This window comes from Eubalaena glacialis, chromosome 10 (assembly GCF_028564815.1).
Source record: "Eubalaena glacialis isolate mEubGla1 chromosome 10, mEubGla1.1.hap2.+ XY, whole genome shotgun sequence".
In the NCBI taxonomy this organism is placed as follows: domain Eukaryota; kingdom Metazoa; phylum Chordata; class Mammalia; order Artiodactyla; family Balaenidae; genus Eubalaena; species Eubalaena glacialis.
In genome coordinates, this window is record NC_083725.1 from 3,028,016 (window position 1) to 3,053,653 (window position 25,638).

The following is a 25,638-nucleotide window of genomic DNA, read 5'->3' on the forward strand; positions in this document are numbered from 1 at the left end:
TTACATCAAACCCCTAAATTACAGTCTCCATAGAGTAATGCTGACATCCCATGGACACAAAAGACACAGAAAGGTCAGAAGCTCAGCAAAACTGAAGCAAAGATAACCTTACCAAACACAGGCCTGGTGTAAATGTTGATGAATGCTGGCTTCCACCTGTGCAACTGCGCCTGCACGTGACACACACCCTCTTCCCATAGGGCAGATTCAGTTTCCCTGTGACACGGCCCACGGGTGAGCAGTTTCGCAGCCTTGTAGCCCTAGACATTTGCAGTCCCATCCGCCCGACCCTCACTGCACAATTCCTGAATACAAGCACAGCCTCAATTACAGGTACACGCACACACACGCACACAATCAGAAAGGAGAACCAAGGCAACACCGACATCTGTCACACACCCAACCCTCGTCTGGGGCAGCTTCCAACTCAAGACTCCAACTTTGCTATCAGGCTGACAACTGACAAGGCCAAGCCTCCCACCTCCCACCCCTTCCAGATTCCTGTGACGGAGCCCCGATCTGCTGAACGAGCACACTGAGTTCCAAACCCAGCATCTGAGGTGTAAGAACTCAGATCCTGGAGCTTATTTCAAGGTCAGTTTGCTTCAGAATCAAAACCCATTTGCCATAAAGTAGAGAGATGCTAGGGAGAGGAGGAGGGCCTTAGGAAGGGAAGGCACAGTCATTAAAACGGCTGTCGGAAATCTACACACACACACGCACTCACACACACAACCTGGGTATTTCTAAAACCCTGTCTTGATCTGTTTCCGCTGCACGTTCTCGCTGTCCCTATGGCGCTTCTGAATGGATGTACTCAGCCGGCAGGGAGTTGGCGGGGCTGGGCGGGAGGACTGTTTCTGCCGCTCTTCATCTTGGGTTAAAAACAGGAGCCATCTCCCCTGGCACAGCTGCAGCCTGCCACCTCACTCCAAGTCATCAGGCCATTACTAAACTATTACCAGTTCCTTGCAGACATTTTCCTGAGCCGGTGACAGATTTCTTTGAGCCCAGGAGTAAAGCCCAGAGCGTCAGGGAGGTTTGGCAGCGGCAATTTTCACCTCATTGTCAAATTGTTTCCTCTGTCTTGTGGTGGCCTGGCTCCTCGGCCCTGTGTCTGAGGTCATTTCCTATCCCCTGGTTTTGAGAAATATTTCTTTTTCCTCTGTCCTTTAACTCTCAAACCCTGTTCCTGGGCAGCGGAGGCCTGCGTTGAGCAGTTTATCCAGACGCTGCCGTGGTCAGAGGAGGAGACGGGGTGCAGGAACGTGGCACGGGATAGGAGGGCGGGGGGAGTGGGCCCTGGCCCCCCGTCCTGCGTTGTCTCACCAGCCTGCCATGGGCACAATCTATTCTTCGCCTCGTTCTCCTGAGCGGAGCTGGTGATCGTTATTTGTACTGATAGATGAGTTGTGCCCACGGAAGAAATAGGCTCTGTAAGTGCGTGAAACCGAGGAAGCCGTCGAGAGCAGCAAGGAGCAGTAGTTAGCTTGTCGCGATGCCTCCACTGAAGGCCAAGCAAGAGAATGAAGAAAAAGCCAATTTGCTGGATATACTCATCGAAGTGCCATACGCTGCTCCTCATGGTGACCAACGCTGGGTGGCAGATGACACTCTCAACCTCAGTTCTCGTGGGTCCCGCAGGGGAATACGCAGGCCATAGATAGCCAGGTTAGGCCAAAGGCAGCAGAGGTCCCGCCTCGCTCACGTGTCCCGGCGCTGGGCTGTCCATTCTTCAGCTGATTCAACAGTTACCCAGTGACCCCGAGTATGTACATTCTCAGCACCATGCAGGGTACCAGAGGGTTCACAAAAGAAGCCTGGGACAAAACCCTGCTTTCTGGGAGCTGTGAGCCCCCAGGAGTCAGGGCCTAGGCATCCTGGGTGCAGTTGGGGCCAAGGTTTACCAAGAGCTAACTGTGAGCCAGGTGTGGCGCTCAGCTTTTAACGCCGCGTCCCCTGCCCCTGTGAAGCAGACATTATCATAATCCCCGTATTGCTGGCGAGGAAACCCAGCCCGTGAGCGATTTAGTAACTTGATCCGGTTCGCAGAATGAGTAGGTTCTGAAGAGCCAGTATTTGAACGCGGGTCGCTCAGACGCTAAGTTCCCCGTGCAAGTGTGTAACCACCCTGGGCGTTGCCTCGGGGAAGCTGGGTCACTGCTGTGACTAGAAGTGTATCTGCTCACCAGCACTTTGTGATGGAGAGAGAGATTCAAGGTGAAAAAACTCCACCTGGCTGCAAGACCTCCTGCCCCACCACCTCACAGGGCTGGGGCGGGGAGGCGGGGCAGGACGAGGGGCGTGGCTCGGAGCGGGGATCCGAGGGGAGGAGCTGGAAGGGGGCGTGGCCCACGGAGACACAGGTCAGGTGCTTCCAACAAAGCACGTTCCAAATCCAAGCGTGTCCTGCAATTTCACAGTCATGGTGGTCAATGCGGCTGCAACGGCTTTTTGTGCTGAGACCTGGGACAGACAATGGCAGTTTTATAACTCAGGGGACCTTGAAACAAGACCTGACAAAGCAGTGGCAATCTCAGTGAAAAGTCATCCTGAGCTAGCCAGGAAAACTGGGCCAAGTCTCGCGGAAGAGCTTCAGGCCAGCTTTGGCCTCGGGGGACAACTCCCACCTCCTTGGCCGTGGCTCCAGGGCCTTCCTCCGGGGCTGTCCCTTCCTAGGGCGTTCGGAGGGTCCACGCCCCACGTGCCCCACCAGCGCTCCACACTGTGGGAACATCAGCAGCTTTGCCCCCCTTGGGAAGAACAAGAGATCAAAAGAGAAAAAAAAAAAAGGTGACCCATTTTTTGGGAAAGTGCCTATTTCCAGCGCAGATCTGTAATTGCTAATAGTAGGGCTGGAGCGGGGAACGGGGCCCCAGGGGATGAGAGACAGGAACTCCTTCCAACTCTGTGCAGCCCTCCGGGCACCAGGACATCTACAGGAACTGCTCTCCGGTCAGGTCACGCTAGGGACAAGTCTAGAAATAGGGCCCTGTGACTGACCCACAGTCCCTGCAGAGGCGTGCCTATGAGACGGGAGCTCCCCGCATGCGTCCTCCCGGTTCTAGGCGGGCTAGGTGTCACCCCAGAATCCTGGTGGCACTTGGCAAGCACTGAGCCTCTCCACGTCATCCTGCACCTGTGTTAAGAGGCACTCGAAGTCCGGTGATGACACCACTTTTGAGGTTTTCTTCAAAGCAGGGAGGGACACGCGGGATGCATGTCTGCAGAGGAGAAATGGCATTTCACAGGTAAAGGCAGGCAGCTGGGTTGGGAGAAAGCAGGGCAAACGAGGCATTGCCCGGTAGAGCACCTCTGCTTCCCCAGGCACAGACTCGAGGCTGGTGCGCAATGCTCTCTCAGGTCCTTCCAGCCTTGTGGTAGTGGAGCGCCCAGGGACCTCCAGGTGGAGACGCTACTGAAATGAAAAAACCTCAGGTCCCACAGGCTGTGCGGCTTTAGGTAAATACTTAACTTCTCTGAGTCTCAGTTTCTTCTGTGAACCAGGAATGGTAAAGATATCTCTCAGAGCCACAGTGAGGATTCAGTGTGACCATGGATGCACTCTTCTTGGCTCTTCATCATGCCTTATAAGTGGAAGCTGTAACTATTAATATTTTAAGATTAGACTATTGAACTTGAGTCACGATATGTTTTTAATTTTTACTAAATTTGAAGGAAGTGCCCAACCGATCATGGATTCCTCCTCAGTCTGGCATTTGGGCATCAGCGTTAGAAAGGAGAGCACAGCACACCCCAGAAGGGTAGCCTGAGGAAGGGGCCGAGAGAGCTTCATGGTACCTACTGGAAGAAAGACATACCCTTCACAGGGGTTCGTAGGGGACCTTCTATAATTAAAAATTCTATTTCAGAGACCTCACTGTGAGGATGCCAGGCTGTGAGCGAACCAGGAACTGGCTTGTGTCCACAGTTCGTGGGATGGTGAGTGAGGTCATCAGGGGTCCGATTGTAGGAGTGACCTAGGAGCTTCAAGGGCAAGGACAATACCCAGACATGTGGGCTGATGGCTAGCTCCCAGGTGAAAGGTCTCAAACAGATTCTTTCAGCAAGAAGTGCACCAGATGGGAAAGCAAGAGCTCCTGTAAAGGAAGCAGGAATTGGGAACAGAAGCTTGAATGAAGACCCCTTGGGGAGGGACAGACCAGGAGACTCCCCTGAGGGCAGCTGAGGCTCTGTGTCCTCAGATGGGCCTGGTTTTAAGGACGAAAGCTTCAGCTTAGGGAGATGGCATCAGATATGATTCATTTCACCTGCCTGGACTGAGGTGAGGCTGAGCTGGGGGGGGGAGGGTGTCACAGAAACACTCCTGCAGCAGAGGCCAAGGGAGGGGGTGACAGCCAGGCCACGGGGGAACACGGCAGGGGTAGGATAGGGCTGAGCTTCCTCCCGCTCTGGGCGTGGTCCTGGGCCCAGAGAAGATGCTGTCCTATCCGTGGAGTCCGCCGCTTGCCTTGCTCTGGTGTGGCTGGGTAAACTTGAGTTCCACCACGTTAACCTAAGCCACGGAAGTGTTTCACGTCCTACGCTGTTGTCAGTAGTTCAGCGTGTGATAAACATGTGAGGTGACGATGTAAAGGGCTTCATCTGTAACTGTCTGCGATTGCGATTCAATTTAACTCAATAAACACGTGCTTGACATCTAATATGCATCCATTTCTCTTCCTGAGCTCTGCTTCCCTCCGTGAGACTGCACATTTTTGGATAGACTTTGGGCTGAAAACATTTATTCATACATTTCAATAGCTTGGTGATGCATTACAGCAGCCAAAATATTTTTCGCATCAGGCATTGAGAGGAACATTCTAAACAGTCCTCGTACATTTCTCATGACTCTAGTGTATTAGTTATCCATCACTGTGTAATGAATCAGCCCAAATCTTAGTGGCGTTGACTACAAGAATCCTTTATTATCTCTCACAGTTTCTGTGGGTCAGGAATGAATCCAGGAGCAGTTTGACTGGGAAGTTCTGGTTCAGGGTCACTTACGAGGTCGAGGTCTAAAGCCTGTGGGGCTGAAGTCATCCATAGGATTGACTGGGGCTGGAGGACCCACTTCCAAGGTGACTCCCTCATGTGGCTGCTACATTGGGGCTGTTTGTTGATGGGGGCATGTTGGGTGTGCTTTGGGCTTGGGGGGCGGCTTACCCCCGAGCAAGTGATACAAGAGATCAAGGCAAAAAGGGTAATGCCTTTTACGAGCAAGCCTTTGAGGTCACATCCCATCAATTCCTCCATATTCTAGCATTGGGCTAGCCCTGATTCACTGTGAAAAGAGACTACACTGGGTGTGCATTCAGGAAGTGAGGGTGACTGGGGCTCATCTCGGAGGCTGGCTACCACCACTAGCTATTTGGAATCTACTTTTGCACTATCTTCAGAAGCATACGTTCACATACAGACACACAAATAGACAATTCTATCTTCAAGTGGGAAAAGTCTCAGTTGACATATTTTAGTGTGTTTCATTGGCTCTGCCAGCTTCCGTCCCATCACCCCATTCCAGTTCAGTCCAGCCCTGCCCTCCTTCCTAACACCTGTCTTTTCTCCTTCGTTCCCTGCTGGTCCTAGCTCTCTCGTTGCTATTGCAGGACTAGTGTCTGGTCAGCTCCTTTTGAATTGCAAACCTTTTGTCTTTGCTCCTTGTTCTTTTTGTCTTTCCTTACATAAGTGGATTCCTCTTTGATCGATTGTTCTCTGGGTCCCAGAGCAATATGATTCCACACAGAGGAGCAGGAGACGCAAAGAGCTAGAGGATCTATCCTGTAATTACCAAATTCACGTGCATATGCAGAGTGTAGCATATTATTATAAAACGCTAGCACATGTGCGGGCACCAGGACTTAGTTCTGCACAGATCCAAGGTGCCATTTGAAGTTCAATTTTTAATTGTGTTTCTCCACCTACCTGTGCTAGGATGCCGGGCTATTACCTCATACTTGGCATATTTAAGTAAAGCCAAATTCATCCTCCTCCTAAAGTCAGCTTCTCCTCCTGACTAACATTTTTCTGCTCAGTTTCCACCTAAAAAGGTGAAAAGGTTGAAAACCTCAGTGTCTGCTTAGCTTGCCATGACCCCCTTTGCCCTGTATTACACACAGTGGTCAGTGCTGAAATGCTTCTCTTCTCATCCCTCTTTCCTTTTTATCACCACTTCTGTCCTGGTTTCGTTTACCTCTCAACATGTTATCTGCATCTGTATCCCAAGTTGTCTGGCCACCCCTCGTGCTCCCAATCCAATAGATTCTGCATGCTTTGACCAGATCGATTTTTCTTAAAGGCCACTTTCATCATTTCATTTTTCTGCTTGGAAAAACCTTCCAGTATTTTTCCACTGATGTCCGGATGACGTCTACACTCCTTGGCCTGACATATATGATCCTTACCATTCATTCCAGAGTACATTTCAACGTACGTGTCACTTGCACCAACCTGAGAACCTCACCAGTGCCTCTATGCAGAATGTTCTCCATTCCTGGTGTCGCCCTGTCCCTGCCCATCCCCCCAAGCTCTTGCCTTTCTTAAACTCCAACCTCAGTTATTGTCTGCTCTGCCCATTTGCCCCCGTGTATAATCTGTGTTAAAGTTAAGCTCTTCTTGCCCTGGGGGCAGAGCTCCTTAAACAACAGTCTCCTTGTAGACTAGACCCTGGGTCTTCTCCACACTTGGGCAACTGTTCTATGTCGGAGAAGATTTCAATACTTATTTACTAACAAATTCTATGGGCCAAAACCCCAACAAAAGCCCCAGAAACAAGGTTTTTACTGAATTCCTTTCTTCCTCTTCTGTCTCAACAGCTACTTTGGGTGGAAATGGCTGGGTTTCCCATCATGGTTTAAACCCGAAACCTTGACTTCTGCATCAGTGAGGGGCGTGGCAGCATCCCGCCCCTCCCAGCATAGGAGGGGGATTCCATCTACTCTGCCACCGCTGACGCCCCAGGCTCGTTGGTTTGCTTGCACTGGGCTTATGTTATCTCTCAGTTTACCCTGTTTATTTTTTGACAATCTAATGATCTTTTCTGGTGCCACTGGCAAGTGTCCTATTTAGGACTACCCACTGTGGGAAGCTGGAGTAATTCGTGCTTGTACATGTTTGTTTTCCACAAGATGCTGCCCAGGTGATAATGCCAGAACTGTGCAAGTGACTGAAACAAAGGAATGTGTTTCTCCTGCTGCCAGGGGCAGAGACTCCCACCTCCTTTGCTAGATGAAGGGATGGAGGCAAGAGGAAGATAGGCATCCCGAGACCCGCCATCCTCTGGAAGAGGAAAGCCTATGTTTGGCATCTTCTCCCTGAGAGAGAATAATGACCTTAAGCCCACATCCTAATGAGCATTTATATTAAGTGAACTAGGGACTGGGTAGAAGGGTTGAAGACAGACGCATGTTTTGGCTTTTAGGGAGGAGCGAATAAAGGGGAGCAGTTATTTCCTCCTCTAGTTAATAAGGATCTGTTAAGTGCCAGACCCAGGGGCTACCACTGTCATTCATACAAAACAAACAAACAAAAACACCCAAGACATAAATCCAGCTCAAATGCAAACCACAGTCTGCTTTCTCAGTGCCCCGCCCCATCACCGAGCGATCTTCTCCGATCTTCTCTGGATTAAGTCAGAGGCTGTCGATGGAAACCCAGGCTGAGTCACAGTCAGGGACCCACACAGCATGAATGCAGATGCCGAGGAGACTGAAACAGGAGGTGGAGGAGGCTTAGGTCAAAGCGCCCTTTACCAGGTGTGGGCGGGGGCTTCCCCACAGCGCACTCTCAGACTTGGTCTTGTCTGGGTTTAATGACTTGCATAACACAGCTCTGACCATCACCTCACACCGACTATTAAACCAGGCATAACGACAGTGAAATAACCCACCACGCCAAGCAGCCCAGGCCCACACTCTCAGCGTGGCCGAGACAGACCAAGTCAGGAAGATCGTACCAGCCTGACCCAGGGATGGAACCCGGCAGTCACTCCTCACCACGTCCAGCACGTGGAGACCCTGACCCTAGGCACAAGCCAGCGTCCCAGGGTTCAGAGGGAAGCTGAGTGGGTGCGTTTCCTGTCCACACCCTGACCCCAACTCATCTACTTTTCTTGGTTTTAACTATTGGGCATGAACATAGATTTATTTTGATAAAAGGAGTTCCCTTGGTTTAAAAAAAAAGGTTCTACATAATTATTTTAATCAATATTTCCAGGTACTATAGGTAGAATAAACACAGGAGAGTCAAAAAGATCAGGGATTAAAGTTTTGATATCTAATCTAATCGTGACTTTGCCGCCAACTTTGTGGGACATCGTTGAATCCAATGTCTCTGAAAATGTTTTCTTGTTGAACAAATGAAGCACCTCCACCAGGTAGTATCAGAGAAGAATTCCCAAGCAAGCCATAAGAAGGGAGAGGGAGAGGGAAAGAGGGGGGCGAGGGTAGGAGAAAGGGAAAGAGAAAAGGGGGGATAATTGGCAGGCTGGAAGGGGAACAGGAGATGGTGCACACAGAGTTCCTGCAGGTGTTCCCAGGAACAGGCCTGGAGACCAGGACAAAGCTTCATCTGCATCTGATCAACCACAGATCCCAGGTCAGGAAGTATTAGACTCACTTATGAAAAATGGTGTGACACTCTTGCCTAGAGAAGGCTCAAAAAGAAGGCGCTTTCTCCTTAATTGAGATTTTCAAATCTGCCAGTCTGTAGACAGAATCTGAGAAACATTCAAACTAGTGAGAGGAAGAGTTAATTTTATAAATACCAACTGTGTCACCCGGAGCACTTTCCCACTGCTTCGTCTCATTCATTCATTCAAAAATGTTTATTGAGTGAGTGCTGTGTACTAAGTTTTGCCAAAGAAGGAAACAGAACAATCATTCCCTGCCTTCGTGGAGTTTATGGTCTAGTTTACCGTATATGCTGGGAGGTTGACAATAAGTAAATCAGTACAGCAATCATCAATTATAATCTCTTTTAATAAGTGGTACGTGAGTATTAGGGACTTCGTTTTATAGACCATGAGACTGAGTTTTACCTTGTTTGGCATTTTGCAGCTAGAATCATCACTGGCAGAATTTAAACCAAGGTCTGCTAACCCCAATGTCTACTCTTTCTATTTCATACACTAGCCACCTTTCCTCACCCAGGAGACAAAATGCATTAGCAAGAAAAGAAAGAAATAGGAAAACAACAAAATTGAAATTATGGGTCATGTTACGGTTGGGGTTGATTGGCCCAGGAGAAGTTACCATTTGCTCATCAAAATTTTCAAATGTACAATTTGGCCACTACAGTGACCAGGATGACCTAGCAGAACAAGATTGTGATGAAACAAACAAACAAAATAAACCACGGGGAGGATGCTATCAACAAAACTGCTGAGAAGCACGGGACCCTCTTCCTCCTCTCTCTGAGGAAGTGAATAGACCATCGCAAGGAGCCCTCCCGAGCTGCCCTCAAAGGCAATTCCACTCACAGATTCATAAACCTTCCGGCCATGGATGTGTCTTTTCTGCCAGGTCCTGGCTGTTTGCAAGCAATGCAGACATTTGTGTGAGATATACAAAGCCATTTCAGTTGCTCAAAAGCTATCAGCACGTACATGCTAGGTCTGCGCGAAACAGATCCTGCAGTACTCAGGGCATCAAAGGGGATTACCCAGAAACCCATAACAGATTTTAATTTAGATGATCATGATGGAGGCTCAGGAGGAGGAGGCTGAGAAACGGGCAGATTTAACTCCAGGGTGGTGAAGGGAATAAGATGAAACGGATGATAAAGGTACATTTGGAGGTTGATTTACCCGGCCCCTGTGCCGTCTCCTCTGGCATGGCCTTTCCTTTGTGACATGCAGCAGGCTGGGGTAGGGAAGCCCCCAGAGCAGGCTGGCCCCATGCCTAGGATGCTAGCCCACTGGGGAGAGAGTAATAGCTATTATTGTTCTTTGTTACCCTGGAAAGAAACAAAACACCCTCGTTAAACAAGTGTATCCTGGATTTGGGGTGGGGTATGAGGGTGTCCCACTTCAACAGAGCTTCTCTTGCAGTCAGTCTTGGCCACCGTTTGAAATCCTTCATTGTAAAGGATTTTCTACTATTTTCCTGACTCATTACTTGTCATCTCTACTTCAAGTCCAATCAATGGCCATCAGTCTTTTTTGCTTCTATCTCCTGAGTGACCATTCAGCACTATCTGTATACCTATATAGGACACATTCATTTCTTCACTTATTCAATTATTCAACAATAGTTATTGATTGATCAACTACCATCTCTCAGGAACTGTGGTAGAATCTGAGACTACAGCAGTGAACAGGGTAAACTTGGTCCCTGCCTTCCTGGGGAGAGTTTCATGGACATGGTAGGATAAAGAAATAAAACAAAACAAAAATGACACAAGGAAGGTGAAAAGTGCTTATAATTTTTAATAAGTCATATAAAAAAAGAAGGACAAGGCTGAAGCAATGATTATAAAGTGGGCCTGGGGAAGCTGACTTAGATGATCTCCAGGAAGGGGTCCAAGGAGCTGGGATCAGGGCTCTCAAAGGAGAGAAGTTGTAAGCTGACTTGAAATGGAAGAAGATGCCTTTATGTGATAAAAACTTTCTACAAACCAGGAATAGATGGCAACGCCCTCATGCCGATAAAGGGCATCTACAAAACACCCACAGTTAACATCACCCTTACTGATAGGAGACTGAACGCTTTCCCCCAAGACCAGGAACAAGGCAGGGGTGTTTACTTTTACCACTTACATTCAACATTGCACTGAAGGTTCTAATCAGGGCAATTAGGCAAGAAAAATAAAGGGCATGTAGATTAAAAAGGGAAACTTAAAAGTATCTCTATTTGCAGAGGACATGAGCTTATGTAGAGCTAATCCTAAGGAAGCCACTGAGAAACCGTCAGAATTAAGAAAGGAATTTAGCAAAGTCACAGGCTACAGGATAAATATGCAAAAATAAATTATACTTCTATACACCAGCTATGAATAATCCAAAAGTGAAATTAAGAAGACAATCTCACTTACCATAGAAACAAAAAGAATAAAATACTCAGGGATAATCTTAATACAAGAAATGCAAAATGTGTACTCTGAAAACTACAAAACATTGCTGAAAGAAATTTTAAAAGACCCAAGTAAATGGAAAGTCATTCCATGTTCATAGATTGGAAAACGTAATATTGTTTAAATGTTTAATTTCCATATTTGTCAACAGATTCAACATAATTCCTATAAAAATCCCAGATTTTTATTGGAGAAATTGACAAGCTGATTCTGAAATTGATATGGAAATACAAGACACCCAGCATAGCCACAACAATCTTGAAAAAGAAGAACAAAGTTGCAAGACTCACATTTACTAATTTCAAAACTACAAGTCTATAGTAATCAAAACAGTTTATTACTGACACAAAGAAAGACATATAAATCAATGGAATAGAGTAGAGAGTAAAGAAATCAAGCCCTCACATTTATGATCAACTGATTTTTGACAAGTTCACCAAAAAAAAAAAAAAAAAATCAGTGGGGAAAAGAATAGTCTTTTCAACAAATGGTGCTGGGACATTTGAATATGCACATGCAAAAGAATTAATCTGGACTCCTGTCTCACATCACATGTAAAAATTAACTCAAACTGATCATGGACCCAGACATAATAGCTAAACATAGGAGCACGTATTTGCAACCCTGGGTTAAGAAATGGCTTCTTATATATGATAACAAAATACAACTGATGAAGGAAAAAACAGATAAATTGAACTTCATCAAAAGTAAAACATTTTGTGATGCAAAGGACACCATCAAGAAAGTGAAAGGAGACCCATGGAATGAAAGAATATTTGTAAGACATGTATCTGATAAGGGACTGGTATCCAGAATATGAAATAAAACTCTTATAACGCAACAAAAAGACAAATATCCAATCTAAAAAATGGACAAAGGATCCGAAGAGACATTTCTTCAAAGAAGATGTGCAGTAGGACAATAAGCACATGAAAATATGTTCAGCGTCATTAGTCATTAGAAAAGTTCAAATCAGAATGACAAGGAGGGACTTCCCTGGTGGCGCAGTAGTTAAGAATCCACCTGCCAATGTAGGGGACATGGGTTCAAGTCCTGGTCTGGGAAGATCCCACATGCCACGGAGCAGCTAAGCCCGTGAGCCATAACTTCTGAGCCTGCGCTCTAGAGCCCGCGAGCCACAACGACTGAGGCTCTACTGCCTAGAGCTTGTGCTCCACAACAAGAGAAGCCACCGCAATGAGAAGCCCGCGCACCGCAACAAAGAGTAGTCCCTGCTCACTGCAACTAGAGAAAGCCCGTACGCAGCAATAAAGACCCAATGCAGCCAAAAACAAACAAACAAATAAATTAATTAATTAATTTTAAAAAATGACAAGGAGATATCACTTCACACTCATTAGGGAGGTTATAAGAAAAATATCAGTGTCAAGTGTTAGGGTGGATGTGGGGAAATTGGAACCTTCATTCATCAAGGATGGGATTGTAAAATGGTGAGGCCACTTTGGAAAACGGTTTGGTGGTTTCTAAAAAATTTAAACATAGAGTTACCCTATGACCCAACCAATCCACTCCTAGGTATATACACATGAGAAATGAAAACATATGTCCACACTAAAACTTGTACATACAGGTTCATAACAGTATTATTTATTATAGATAAAAAGTGAAAATAGCTTAAATGTGCATCAACTGATGAATGGCTAGACAGAGTGTAGTATGTCTATGTAATGGAATGTTATTTGGCCATAAAAAGGAATGAAATATTGATACATGCAACAACATAGATAAACTTTGAAAAAATTATGTCAAGTAAAAGAAGTCAGTCACAAAAGAGCACATGTTGTATGATTCCATCTACATGCAATGCCCAGAACAGGCATGTCTATAGAGACAGCAGTAGACTACTGTCTGCCTAGGACTGCGGGTGAGGGGGGATGTCAGGGTGCCTGTTAGTGGGTACAGGGTTTCTTTATGGGCTGCTGAAATGTCTCAGAACAGACTGTGGTGATGGGTACACAGCTCTGTCAATATACTAACCAACACCGAATTTTACACTTTAAACTTGTGAATTGCAAGGTGTGTGAATTACACCTCAATCAAGCTGTTCAGAATTACCGAGGAGGGAGGAATGTCAGCCATGGTGGTATGAGTGCACACCCTTGTCTCCCCTTCAATCTACGACCAGTAAAACATCCGCAACTCAACAAAGGTGCCCCTGACCAACACACCAGGATGCTGGAGAATGTCACACATCTGTACATCTAGAGGTGGGAGGACTGGGGAAACAGCGGAGGCCATGCCCACGAGCCTGGCTTCCCAGCTGGGGAGCTGCGCCCACAGCTCCAGAGAAGCAGGCAGCAGCACACACGACTTTGGCCTCCTGGTTGCAGCAGGGTCCACGGCCACAGGGAACAGGCAGCAGTGGTCGTGGGGCCAGTGACCTCAGTCTCTGCAGCCATGGTGGCACCCGTGACGCCAGCCTCCCTGACCGCAGCAGTGACACTCGTGAACCTGACAACCCCAGATTGGGCAGAGGTGTGCACAGCCCTGGCTCCCACCCCTTGCTGTCACTGTGGTGCCCGTGACCCAGGCAACCCTGGACGCAGTGGAGGCTCCCGCCATCCCAGTGCCCCTATGGCAACACCAGTGACAGCAGCAACAAGGCACCGGCAACCCCAGAGGCACAAGGAGCAACAACAAGGGCACCAGGCAAATCTTTGGCAGAGTCAGTGGAGAATGGAAAGTGCAGGTTCTCAAATACCACCAAAGGCAGCTCAGGTGAGAGAAACCAAAAAAAATTTGTGATACAGTGCCACCTACTGGAAACCAAAAGAAAGGCCTCTAATTACCAACCTATTGAATTGTTAGAATCGAGTAAAAAAAGCTTTACCTAAGAAGGTATTGGCTACTTCAAATGGGCCAGCAGAAGAACAACTCATCAAGCACCATGCAGAATCACAGTAACACATGGGACCACAAAAAGATGACAATTCTCCAGAAACCAAACTTGAAGTCATGGAATACTGGGATCTAACTGATGGAGAATTCAAAATAGCCATCATGAGGAAACTTGATGAGCTATGAGAAAAGTCAGGTGGGCAGTTCAATGAGTTCAGGAATAAAACTAATGAACAGAAGGAATACTTTACCAAGAGACTGAAACTCTTAAGAAAGAATCAAACCAAAATTCTGGAGCTGAAGAACTCAATAAATGAGATGGAAAATGCATTAGAAAGCTATGGGGATAGAGCCGACCACAAGGAAGAGAGAATTAGTGAGCTCCAAGATGGAAATCTAGAAATGATTCAGGTAGGAGAGGAGAGAGAGCTAAGATTAAAAAAACGAAATCCTACGAGAGCTATCCCACTCCATCAGGAAGAGCAACAGCAGGATAGTGGGCACCCCAGAAGGAAAAGACAGGGGACGGGAGCACAGAGCTTGTTTACAGAAGTGAGGGCTGAGGGCTTCCCTGGTGGCGCAGTGGTTAAGAATCCGACTGCGAATGCAGGGGACATGGGTTCAAGCCCTGGTCCGGGAAGATCCCACATGCCGCGGAGCAGCTAAGCCTGTGCGCCACAACTACTGAGCCTGCGCTCTAGGGCCCGTGAGCCACAACTACTGAAGCCCGTGCATCTAGAGCCCGTGCTCCGCAACAAGAGAAGCCTCCGCAATGAGAAGCCCGCACACCGCAAGGAAGAGTAGTCCCCGCACACTGCAACTAGAGAAAAGCCCGCGGGCAGCAACAAAGACCCAACGCAGCCAAACATAAAATAAATAAATTAAAAAAAAAAAAAAAGAAGTAAAAGCTGAGAACGTCCCAAACCTGGGAAGGAACTGGATACACAAGTCCATGAAACTAAGAGAACACCTAATTACCTCAATGCAAAAAGATCTTCTCCAAGACGCATAATATTAAAACTGTCTAAAGTCAATGACAAAGAAAGAATTTTAAAGGCAGTTGGAAAAAAAGACAATAACCTACAAAGGAACCCCATTAGGCTAAGAGCAGATTTCTCAGCAGAAAATCTACAGGCTAGGAGAGAGTAGAATGACAGACACAAAATACTGAAAGATAAAAACTGTCAGCCACGAATATCTATCTGACAGAGTTATCTTTCAGATATGAGGGAGAAATAAAGTCTTTCCCAGACAAACAAAAGCTGAGGGAGTTGATCACCACTAGACCTGCCACACAAGAAACATGGAAAGGAGCTCTTCTACCTGGAACAAAAAAGCAAAAGTACACAAACTTTGAGTAAGGTGATAAATAAATAGACAAAATCAGAAAATTGCAATCAGAATAGGTTGTTAAACAATTATAGCATAACGTTTAAAGGGGAAAAAAGAAGTAAAAGTAACCATGGCTACTTCAATTTGGTAACAAACTCACAACCTAAAAAGGGATAATTTGAGACAACAAAAACATAAAAGTGTGAAAGGACAGAACCCATGTAGGCAAATGAAGATAAGATGGTATTAGCAGAAAAATGATGGTTTTATCTATGAGACATTTAATACAAAGCTCATGGTAATCACAAAATATAAATCTAGAGCATGGATGCAAAACATAAAAAAAAAGGGAAAACTAAGAAAAACATCATAGAAAACTACCAAGTTAAAATGACAGACAAAAACAGAAGGAAAAATGGAGATATAGACCAACCAGAAAACAAAAGATAAAATGGCAGCACTAACTCTTCATTTATCAATAATCACCCTAAGTGTAAATGGGTTGAATTCACCATTCAAAAGACACAGAGTGGCGGATGGATTAAAAAACAAGACACCCAACTCTATGCTGCCTCCGGGAGACTCATCTCAGCTCTAAAGACAAACATACGCTCAAAGTGAAGGGATGGAAGATAATTCTTGAAGCACATGGAAGCCAAAAGAAAGTGGGTGTAGCCACATTCATATTAGCCAAAAAAGGTAACAAGAGACAATGATGGACATTACATAGTCATAAAGAGGACAGTTCATCAAGGAGTTATAACAGTTATTCATATATATGCACCTAACATAGAAGCAACAAAATATCTAAAGCAATTATTAATGTACCTAAAGGGAGAAACTGACAGCAAACAATAATACTAGGGAACTTTAACACCCCACTTTCATCAATGGATGGATCATCCAGACAGAAAGTCAACAAGGAAACACTGACCTTAATGAAACATTCAATCAGATGGACTTAATGGATTTATACACAACATTCCATCCAAATGCAGCAGAATACATGTTCTTCTCAAGTGCACATGGAACTTTCCCAAGGGAAGACTGTATGTTGGGACACAAAACAAGTTTCAGTACATTTCAGAAGTTTGAAATCACATCAAGCATCTTTTCTGACCACAATGGGATGAAACTAGAAATCAACTGCAGGAAGAAAACTGGAAAAATCACAAATATGTGAAGACTAAACAGCATGCCACTGAACAACTATTGGGTCATTGAAGAAATCAAAGGGGGAATCAAAAATTACCTGAAGATAAATGAAAACACGACATACCAAAATCTATGGGATGCGGCAAAAGTGGTTCTAAGAGGGAGGTTTATACCAGTCCAGGCCTACGTCAAGAAACAAGAAAAGTAGCAAATAAACAATCTAACCTTATACCTAAAGGAACTAGAAAAAAGAACAAACAAAGCCCAAAGTCAGTAAAAGGAAGAAAATAATAAAGATCAGAGTGGAAATAAATGAAAGGTTAAAAAGACAATAGAAAAGATCAATGAAACTAAGCGCTGGTTCTTTGAAAAGATAAACAAAATTGACAAACCTTTAGCTAGACTCACTAAGAAAAAAAGAGAGGAGGCTCAGATAAATAAAATCAGAAATGAAATAGGAGAAATTACAAGAATACCACAAACACAAAGGATTATAAAGTAATACTTTGAACAACTATACATCAACAAATTAGACAACCTAGAAGAAATGGATAAATTCTTAGACTCATAACCTTCCTAATACTGAATTATGAAGAAAATAAATCTGAATAGATTGATCACTAGTAAGGAAATTGAAACAGTAATCAAAAACCTCCAAAAAACAAAAGTCCTGAACCAGACGTCCTCACTGGTGAATTCTACCAAACATTCAAAGAAGATTTAATACCGATCCTTCTCAAACTTTTCCAAAAAATCGAAGAGGAGGGAACGCTTCCTAACTAATTTTATGAGACCAACCTTACTCTGACAGAGATGTTTAGTTAGTTTACTTTAAACCTAATTCAGTTTTTACTTGTAAAAAAAAAAAATTATTTGTACCTCCAATATCACCCTTATTTCCTGTGTTTTGAACTATAGCAAGTTGTTTAGTTGCCTGTTGCTCCATGTCTTACACATGTTCTACATTCAAACATTACTTAGCCCGGTATTCTACATGCAATGCATGTGCAATGCTTGTTGAGTAAAAGATAAATATATGATGACTCTAAATAAGTGGGAGTAAAACTGAGGCCAGAAGAAGCCATTCTCTCATTTCAACAAATCATACACGGGCCACAGTTCAATAGCAGAAACTTATAATTGAAAGAGTACATTGGTTTTTACCCTGTACTCCAGGAATCCCTATGGAATCAGAGCTCTGGTCTTCCTGGGGGTTGCCTTGGAAAACAGGAAGGAAATTGGTTTGAGGTAGGAGGCAATTTGATCCCCTGACTCCTCTTTAACTAGAGAAACAATTTTATCAGCTTGCAAGTGAAATTCCATTAGAACAAATGGCTTAACGATCTATTTTTATAATAGGATAAATAAGTAAAAATATTAAAAATTATGATCTCGTGAAAAGCGCTCTATTTTTTATTATTAAACTGAGACCCAGAGAGGTTAGGTGATTCTGGCAAAATTACCCAGTTGCTAAGAGAGAGGGACTATGGATGTGCTATATGTAATACCATGTAGTTTCCACCTGGATTCCTATACCAACTGCTGGATGACCTCTGGGCCACTGCTGTCTACCTGTACACTCACTGAAAGACCATCGGACCACCGGCTGTACAAGCTGAATGAGACCTTGTGGTTGCTAGGATGTGGCCCATCCCTTCCAGACTCCATCCTCCTCCACCCCCTCCCTTAACTGGTGGGGAAAATTCACCCTGAGCAAGGATCAGAGAGCTGTCCCGTCCCAATCCCCAAATCTGAGTCTATTCGGAACCCAGCTCTGTATTTTACTGGGAATGAGAATCTTCAAACTAGGAAGCTACACCCTGCTCACAAGCAGATGGATAAATCAGATGATCCCTGCTCCTGACGTCACCATTTAGAAGCACACCTCAAAGGAACTCCTCGTTTCACAGGGAAAACACTGGAACATCCATTAGAAAAGTAGCCACATTTAGGCTGGCAGGGATTGCAGGCCTTTTACGCTGAGGCTTTGCTTCTTGTTTTGCCTGGACCAGCAAATCCATTTCCCACCCTCTGTTCTTTCAACCCATAAATACTGGTCAGTGATCAGTTTTCTCTCTTGGCAAGTGACATAATAAATGTAGGCAGGATATTTACATTCCCTATTATGTGTTTTTAAATTTCTTTGGCAAAAGAATTGTAAATGCAAAGCAAGAGTATGGCTGGGAGGCAGGGGGCCATAATTAAAATCCCTTTTTATTTTTTAAATGGCTTATTAAAATGCTTGTGAAACCTGCGAACACAAAGCAGCAGCCAAAACCCCTTTGCTGCTAAATGGAATGAAATGGATTTTTCAAATGTCACGCTAGCATCCACTTAATAATACATTTTCCTATAGACAGGACAATAATATATATTTTAATCACTTTTCTACAGGCAAATAGACTGTACAGGATCTGCCCTTCACTGGCACTTGGAAATTATGAATTTTTCAATAACCTTTTCTATTATTCATCCTGTGTTATTCCGTAACATTTCTGCATGAGGAATGTGCTTCCCAGACACTTTATGAATCTTTTCTATTATTTATTAAACAGCAAGGTGTCTCCCCACAGCCCTCACCCCAATCCCCCAGAGGAAGCTGCTTGGGGAGGGGTCCCGACATGGATAGCTACACCTCGGGTTATTAACAATTTCAAATCTATAAGAGGTACAGATTGAGTGGCTGCTTCTGTGTGGTTCAGCTCTGGCCACCAAGAGGTGTGCTGGCTCCGAGAGGGGATGCGTACTATTCCGGAGAAGCCTAGGAAGATAATCAGCCTAAGACAGTCACTTTTATAGCAATTGGGCTATATGCTCAACTCCTAAACTGTGTTTACTCCAGAAAGATGGCCACCTGGGGGTATAACTCTGACCACAGAGACGGGAGCCTGGATTTCACTCTCTGCTACAGACATAGGCTCTCATTTGGAGAAACCTGTTTTTTCATCACCACCCAACCACCACCGCCACCATTTCCTCTACCTGGAAAACTCCAGCTCCTCGAGCACATTGACTCCTCCTGCCAGGTGCCTGCATGGTACCCTGTGTCTTCCCTATTACAGCATTCGTCACATCACATTATTTAACTGTTGTGAGCCATTTAGGGAGGGATGGGATCTCTCCTGTTCACCATTATGTAACCCCAATGCCCAGAAATATATTTAGCACAAAGTAGGTGTTCAATAATTATTTGGAATGATTGAATAGATATATAAAAATATGGTGAACCAAATGCTTCTCTCTAAAATAGCAGTTAAGAAGGTCTAAGATGCTAAAGACCTATGTGGCAGAATCGAATATCCTTGGAGCTTGGAGGAACAGAACGAGATCACAGCCAAAGGGTGGAAGCTTGAGGTCCTGAGCTACCCAGGCTGGCAATGTTTAGAGTTTTGTGGCTTGTCCTTCTTGGGGATTTCCTGATAAACTGTGGAATTTTTCTTCACTTGGGCGAATGGACTGTTCTGAGTTCTTCTGAATGTAGTTTCCCTAAATCTAATAATCAAGAACACCAAAATGACCTTATTTGCAAAGCAGAAATAGAGACACAGATGTAGAGAACAAATGTATGGATACCAAGGGGGAAAGGGGGGGTGGTGGGATGAATTGGGAGATTGGGATTGACATGTATACATTACTGATACTATGTATAAACTCATTAGATAACTAATGAGAACCTACTGTACAGCACAGGGAACTCTATTCAATGTTCTGTGGGGACATTGTTCTCTTCCCTAAATGGGGAGGAGATCCAAAAAAGAATGGATATATGTAACTAACACAACACTGTAAAGCAACTATACTCCAATAAAAATTAATTTAAAAAAAAAGAAAAAGAAAAGAAAAAAGAATGATGTGGCCACTTTTGCCAGGAGATTGATCTGGGTGTCACCCTTAGGAAACAAGACATTCTGATGGAACGTGTCCCCTGCTTGCTTGCCTCATCTCCCACCATCTGGGGCGACATGAAAGGTGGAATCATTATTGTGGAGACCTCAGAATGCAGAGCTCAGGAGGCTGGACCATGACCCATTCCTTCCCCGGGAACAAGGGTGCAGAGCAGGTGCAGTCCACACAGCAGTAGGAAAAAGGACTTCTGAGCTCGGGGCTGGAATGCCCAGTTGGGGTAAAAGGGGATCCCTGCCTGGGGACCGGAGGAGTTGAAGTGAGTAGGAGGGCTGGAGGTAGAAGTGATTCAGGCTAGAGTGTGAAGGAACCCTTTGCAGATGTTTCACCACCAACACATGCAGGGAAGGCAGTGAAAGTGGAGGCTGGACATGGAAGAGGGGAGGAGAGAAAGGGGGACGGGAAGAGGTTGAGAGCTTAAGGGGGTGGAAAGAGAGGGGAAGAGGGAGGGGAGAAAGAGCAACCGACGGCTGAAACAGCCTGTGTGGCGTTAAGGGGGCCACACAGGAACGTAAACAGCAAGGAAGCTTCATACGTTTCCTGAAGGCCCAAACTGAGCCTCAAATGATTAACTCGGAGAATAAATCAAGTTTCAGCCCCAAGAGGAAGCCTGATGGAGTCCTGGGGCCATGCCACAGAGATGCAGGTAGAAGACCTGCAAGGGCTTAGGAGGAGGGCTCATCCTCCAGGGCACCCTCAGACACCCACAAACCCCAGAGGAATCCTGGCTAGCAGAGCACAGTGGAGGGAGCTGGAGGGGAGGCACAGGGAGGCAGGCAGAGGAGGAAAACCTGGAGGGGGTACGTGAGGGTCAGCCCACTATGGCCCTTGTGCCCGTTCTTATAAATTAACTTTTATTGAGACACAGCCACTGTCATTCATTTACCTGTGTTGCCAAAATGGCCAAGTTAGGTATTTGCAGTATTTGGCCCTCAAAGTCTAAAATACTCACCATCTGGCTTTTTATAGAAAATGTTTGCTGATCACTGGACTTCCCCTTAAATAATAATCTTGAATTTGACCGAAAAAGGAAGATACACATTAGACTGAACCAAGTATACTTGCAGGCATCTAGATCAAGCATCCCATCATCCAGGGAAAGAGGAGTCAGGTCAAGCACTCTTAGAGCCCGTCCTGGGGTTCGTGAAGGGGGTCCCTGGAGACGCAGGCCTCTGTTCCTCCATCTCAGCCAAGCCTCCTCCCCAGTCAGCCGCTCTCTAAATATCATTTATTTATGCACGTTTAGAGGGAGGGGGGAACACAGTCACTGGAGATGGAGATGTCATTTGCAGAATAATAATAACGTCCCAGCTGATGAGAGACGAACACCCCGGGGGGTCAGTTCTGCTAAATGATACATATTTCTTAACTATTTAGCTTGTGAGGATATCTGAGGAGAGCACTTAGACTAATTCCAGGGTCTTTTCTTTCCTCTGTATGAACTGCTCAGCCCTCTTGAATGCAGACTCTGTTTTCCTAATTGGATCTCATCAAAGCTTTCTCATTGCCTTCAGCTGGTGGAGGCCCATTGCGATGTGGAGGGAGGGGCAGCCGCCAGCAGGTGATCTGCTGGTGGCCGTGCCTGGGTGGTGGCTGCGTGAGCCCCGTCTGCCCCACGTAGAGCCCACACAGAGCAGCAAGTCTCACGCTGAGACTCGGCTGCAGCCGCCCAACCTCCGTCAGGGCACTGTCCTCACTCGCAAAGCGTGAAAACAGCCACGGTATTAAGAGCCCTCATTAATTGAAGGCTTACTGTGTATTAGACACTGTGCTAGGCACTCTTCATACATTTTATGATCAATTTAATCCAACAAAATTCTAAAAGGCAGAGGCATCATTAGCTCAGGTTTACAAATAAGGAAATAGAAGCACAGAGAGGTTGAGTAAGTGGCTCAAAGCCACACAGCTAGTGAGTGGCTGAGCAGGGACAGAGCACCAGCAGAGGGAGAGGGGAGAACTGACTGCTGGGACACTTAGAACATGTAATGATCTACCTTCCTTCCTACTGACTGCTCTAGGTCTTGTGCAGATCCACAAGCCAGACCATATTTCATCCCTTCAAGATGCTGCAATATTTTCCTTGGAAAAAAGATTGCTACCAATCTTTCTTAAATTAGTAATTTTTTGTTACAGATATAACATGAGAACATTCTGTAAGACTGGGGGTGGGGGAAAAGAGCCGAAAGGACACCCACTCCTAATTCCTCCACCCTAACACAAACACTATTATTACTTGGACAGACACAGGACAACTTTATGTATATTCTCCAAATCTGCAGGACATACCAGAATTTCTCTCCCAAATCCTTTCGAGTACCAAATTAAACAACATATAAATGGGGCTATGGGTATGGATTTTTTTTCTTGAATATAATTTTCATGGGGTATATACTCTAAATTGTCCTGCCTTCTAACTTTGTCTAAGACAATCAAAATTATGCATCTTGAATTTCCCATGTTCATCAGAAACAAGTGTATATAAGGCTGGTGCACAGAATTTAGCAATTGCCAGACAGCAACCCAACCAATGAAATATCAACCCTCTGAATACATTCATTCTTAACAAATATATGTTGAAGATCCACTCAGCGTTGGCCACTGTGCTGGGTGCTGAAGGGAGTAAGGGAAAGAAGAAGCAGGCTCTGCCCTGGAGGATTCTGCATCTAGTAGCAGACAGACAGACAAACAGGTCATCATAAATCAAGATGGTAAGGGCAGAGACGGAATGCACTCAGAAGTGCAGATAAACATGCAAAACAAAACAATTAAAACACGGGGAATTGGGGGACTAGATGGCGTTGGTTTAGATCCCAGCTTTCCCACACATGACTAGCTCCGTGGCCTTCCACTGGGCACCGAGGTTTGGTTTCCTCACCTGTGAACAGGGATAATAATGTCCTATTTGCAGAGCTGTAATGGGGCCTGGGTAAGGTGGCCTGCGTAGACTGGCATGGGGTGGGTGGGTCTTTCTCCTGCATCTGTTCAGATGCGCTGATGGAATCACCTTGAGCCCATGCACTCTGGACCTCAGCCCTCTAACCCTGCGGGAGGGCAGCCTGTCTTCAGGAGATTCCCACGCCCCACCCTCCAAAGATCAGCAAGGAGGTAAATGGCTTCCCTGCTTGTCCCCCTCTAACCTCCGAACTTCCTGGAGCAAAGTCCAAGCAGAAGCCCAGGTGACTGGAAGAGGTGAGGAACCCAGGAAAGGAGGCGCGGGGTGGGCAGGGCTGCAGGAGGGCAGGTTTGTTCTTGGCCTATTTCCTCTCTTGAGCGGAGAGGGAGGGAAAGAGAAGAGATAATAGTTGGTTTCTTGCTGGATATTGGAGCACATTCCCTGCCAATACTACCTTTCACAAAAGCAACCGCTTGACACCTAGGCAAGAGAGTGTGCAGGGAGAAGAGGACAAGATAAAATTACAAGTGACAGCAGAGCCTGTGTCTGCAATTACAATGCATTGTAAACAAGGCGAATTGCGAATCCAGCTGCCAAGCATGGCCAGAGAGTGACAGGAGAAGATGGCGGGCTGCTGCACATCTGCCTCGAGCCCAGGATGGTGGGGAGACAGGGCAGGGAGAGAGGACCTGGGGGCTGCCACGTGGGAACTGTGGTGTCGAGGGCTGGCGAGGAGACCGGGAGGAACATAGAGGAAGAGTTGATGGGGAAGCTGGGGTCGGGGGGCGCCAGGAGGGCAACTTTGAACAAAGGAGGGAGGGTGTGTGCTTGTGCACGTGGGTGTATGTGTGTGTACTCACGCACACGCACACGTGTGTTATGCAGGTGAACAGGAGAGAGGAAACTTCAGCCTCTGGTTGCGTGACCCCACCACCACTACAGGGCAAAAGACACTAGCTTTTGGAGAACCCTACTGTACAGCAAGCCTTGTAAAGCATTTCAAATGTGCTATTTCAAATGTACCACAATCGTTCAAGCATCAACCTGTTACCAAAGCAGTAACTATTGAGCATCTATGACTCCAGGCCCCAGGCTAGGCTGTGTGAATATTAGATTAAGGGGAGGCAGCAGCTGCCTTGAAAGAGGTAGACGTGATCACCCCATTTTACAGATGGGAAAACTGAGCCTTGGGGGGTTGTTATGTGCCCAGGGCTTCTCAGCCAATGCTGTGGGTGCAGGGATTTGGCCAGGACCACCGCTGGCACTCAGCAGGCTCTACGAGAGCCCAGGAGTTTGTCCTCCAGACTCGAAGCTGCTCCTCTGGTTTCATCAAGTATTAAATTGAATAGAGTGCATCACAGATGCTCAATGAAACATAGTTTTCTTCGCCTCGTCATTGACTTGACCAATACAAGTCCCTGTCCTGAGGAGCAGCACTGCCAACCCTGAGCCATACGTGTCCCCAGTGCCCACGGAGGGAGGAAGGCTGTGTGAGTCACAGGGGAGGGACAGCGGTGACCTGCTGCTTCCTGGGGATGAAGGCCAGGCCGCCAGCCTAGCGACACCAGAGGGAACACAGGCCGACGCTGCAGCAGGGGGACACAGGGTGCACCGGCAGGGGATGGGGCAGCTGTGAGAGGGGGTCCCATTCCCTCCTGAGCCAGCCGTCCCCAGCCCCCACCCCAGGCCACCCTGTGATCCACGGTACTTGTACCTGTGTGAGGCCTGGGGCTGCAGCCCCCGGGCAGTGTTCTTGGAAGGTGGCCTCCATGGGGACGGGGTTGCCAGCCTTCCCTCCTGGGCCCCGGGGCTCCAGCTCAGCCCACAGCAGGCCATTGGCTGGGCAGGGCAACCCTGGCTCTGCTCCAGGCCCTCAGCGGCCCCGGGACATGGGAGACGCCAGCCCTTCTGCAGGCCCCGTCGCCTCAGCTGTGAACCAGGAGGGCGGCCGGTGCTCCGCTGATAGTCGTTGGGATGGAGTTGGAAGGAGTTGCACCTAGTGAAGCTCACCTGCCACAAGAGTGCAGAGAACGACGGTTCTTTTTGCCAAATGGGTCTGTGCGGCCAGTGACCTGACACGAGGGGCCACACGTGTTTGTGTGTGAAGAGCATCAAGAGTTGTGTGTGAGAGGGGTGTGCATAAGTATGGTGTGTGCGTGCATGTGGTGTGTGTGTGTCTGTGGTGTGTGTGTCAGGTATGAGGGGTGCATGTGTGTGAGGGGCGTGTGCTGTGTGAAGAAAAGAAATGAAGGAAATGATACCAAAGATCAATAAAACTAAAAGCTGGTTCTTTGAGAAGATAAACAAAATTGATAAACCATTAGGCAGACTCATCAAGAAAAAGAGGGAGAGGACTCAAATCAATAAAATTAGAAATAGAAAAGAAGTTACCACAGACACCACAGAAATACAAAGCATCCTAAGAG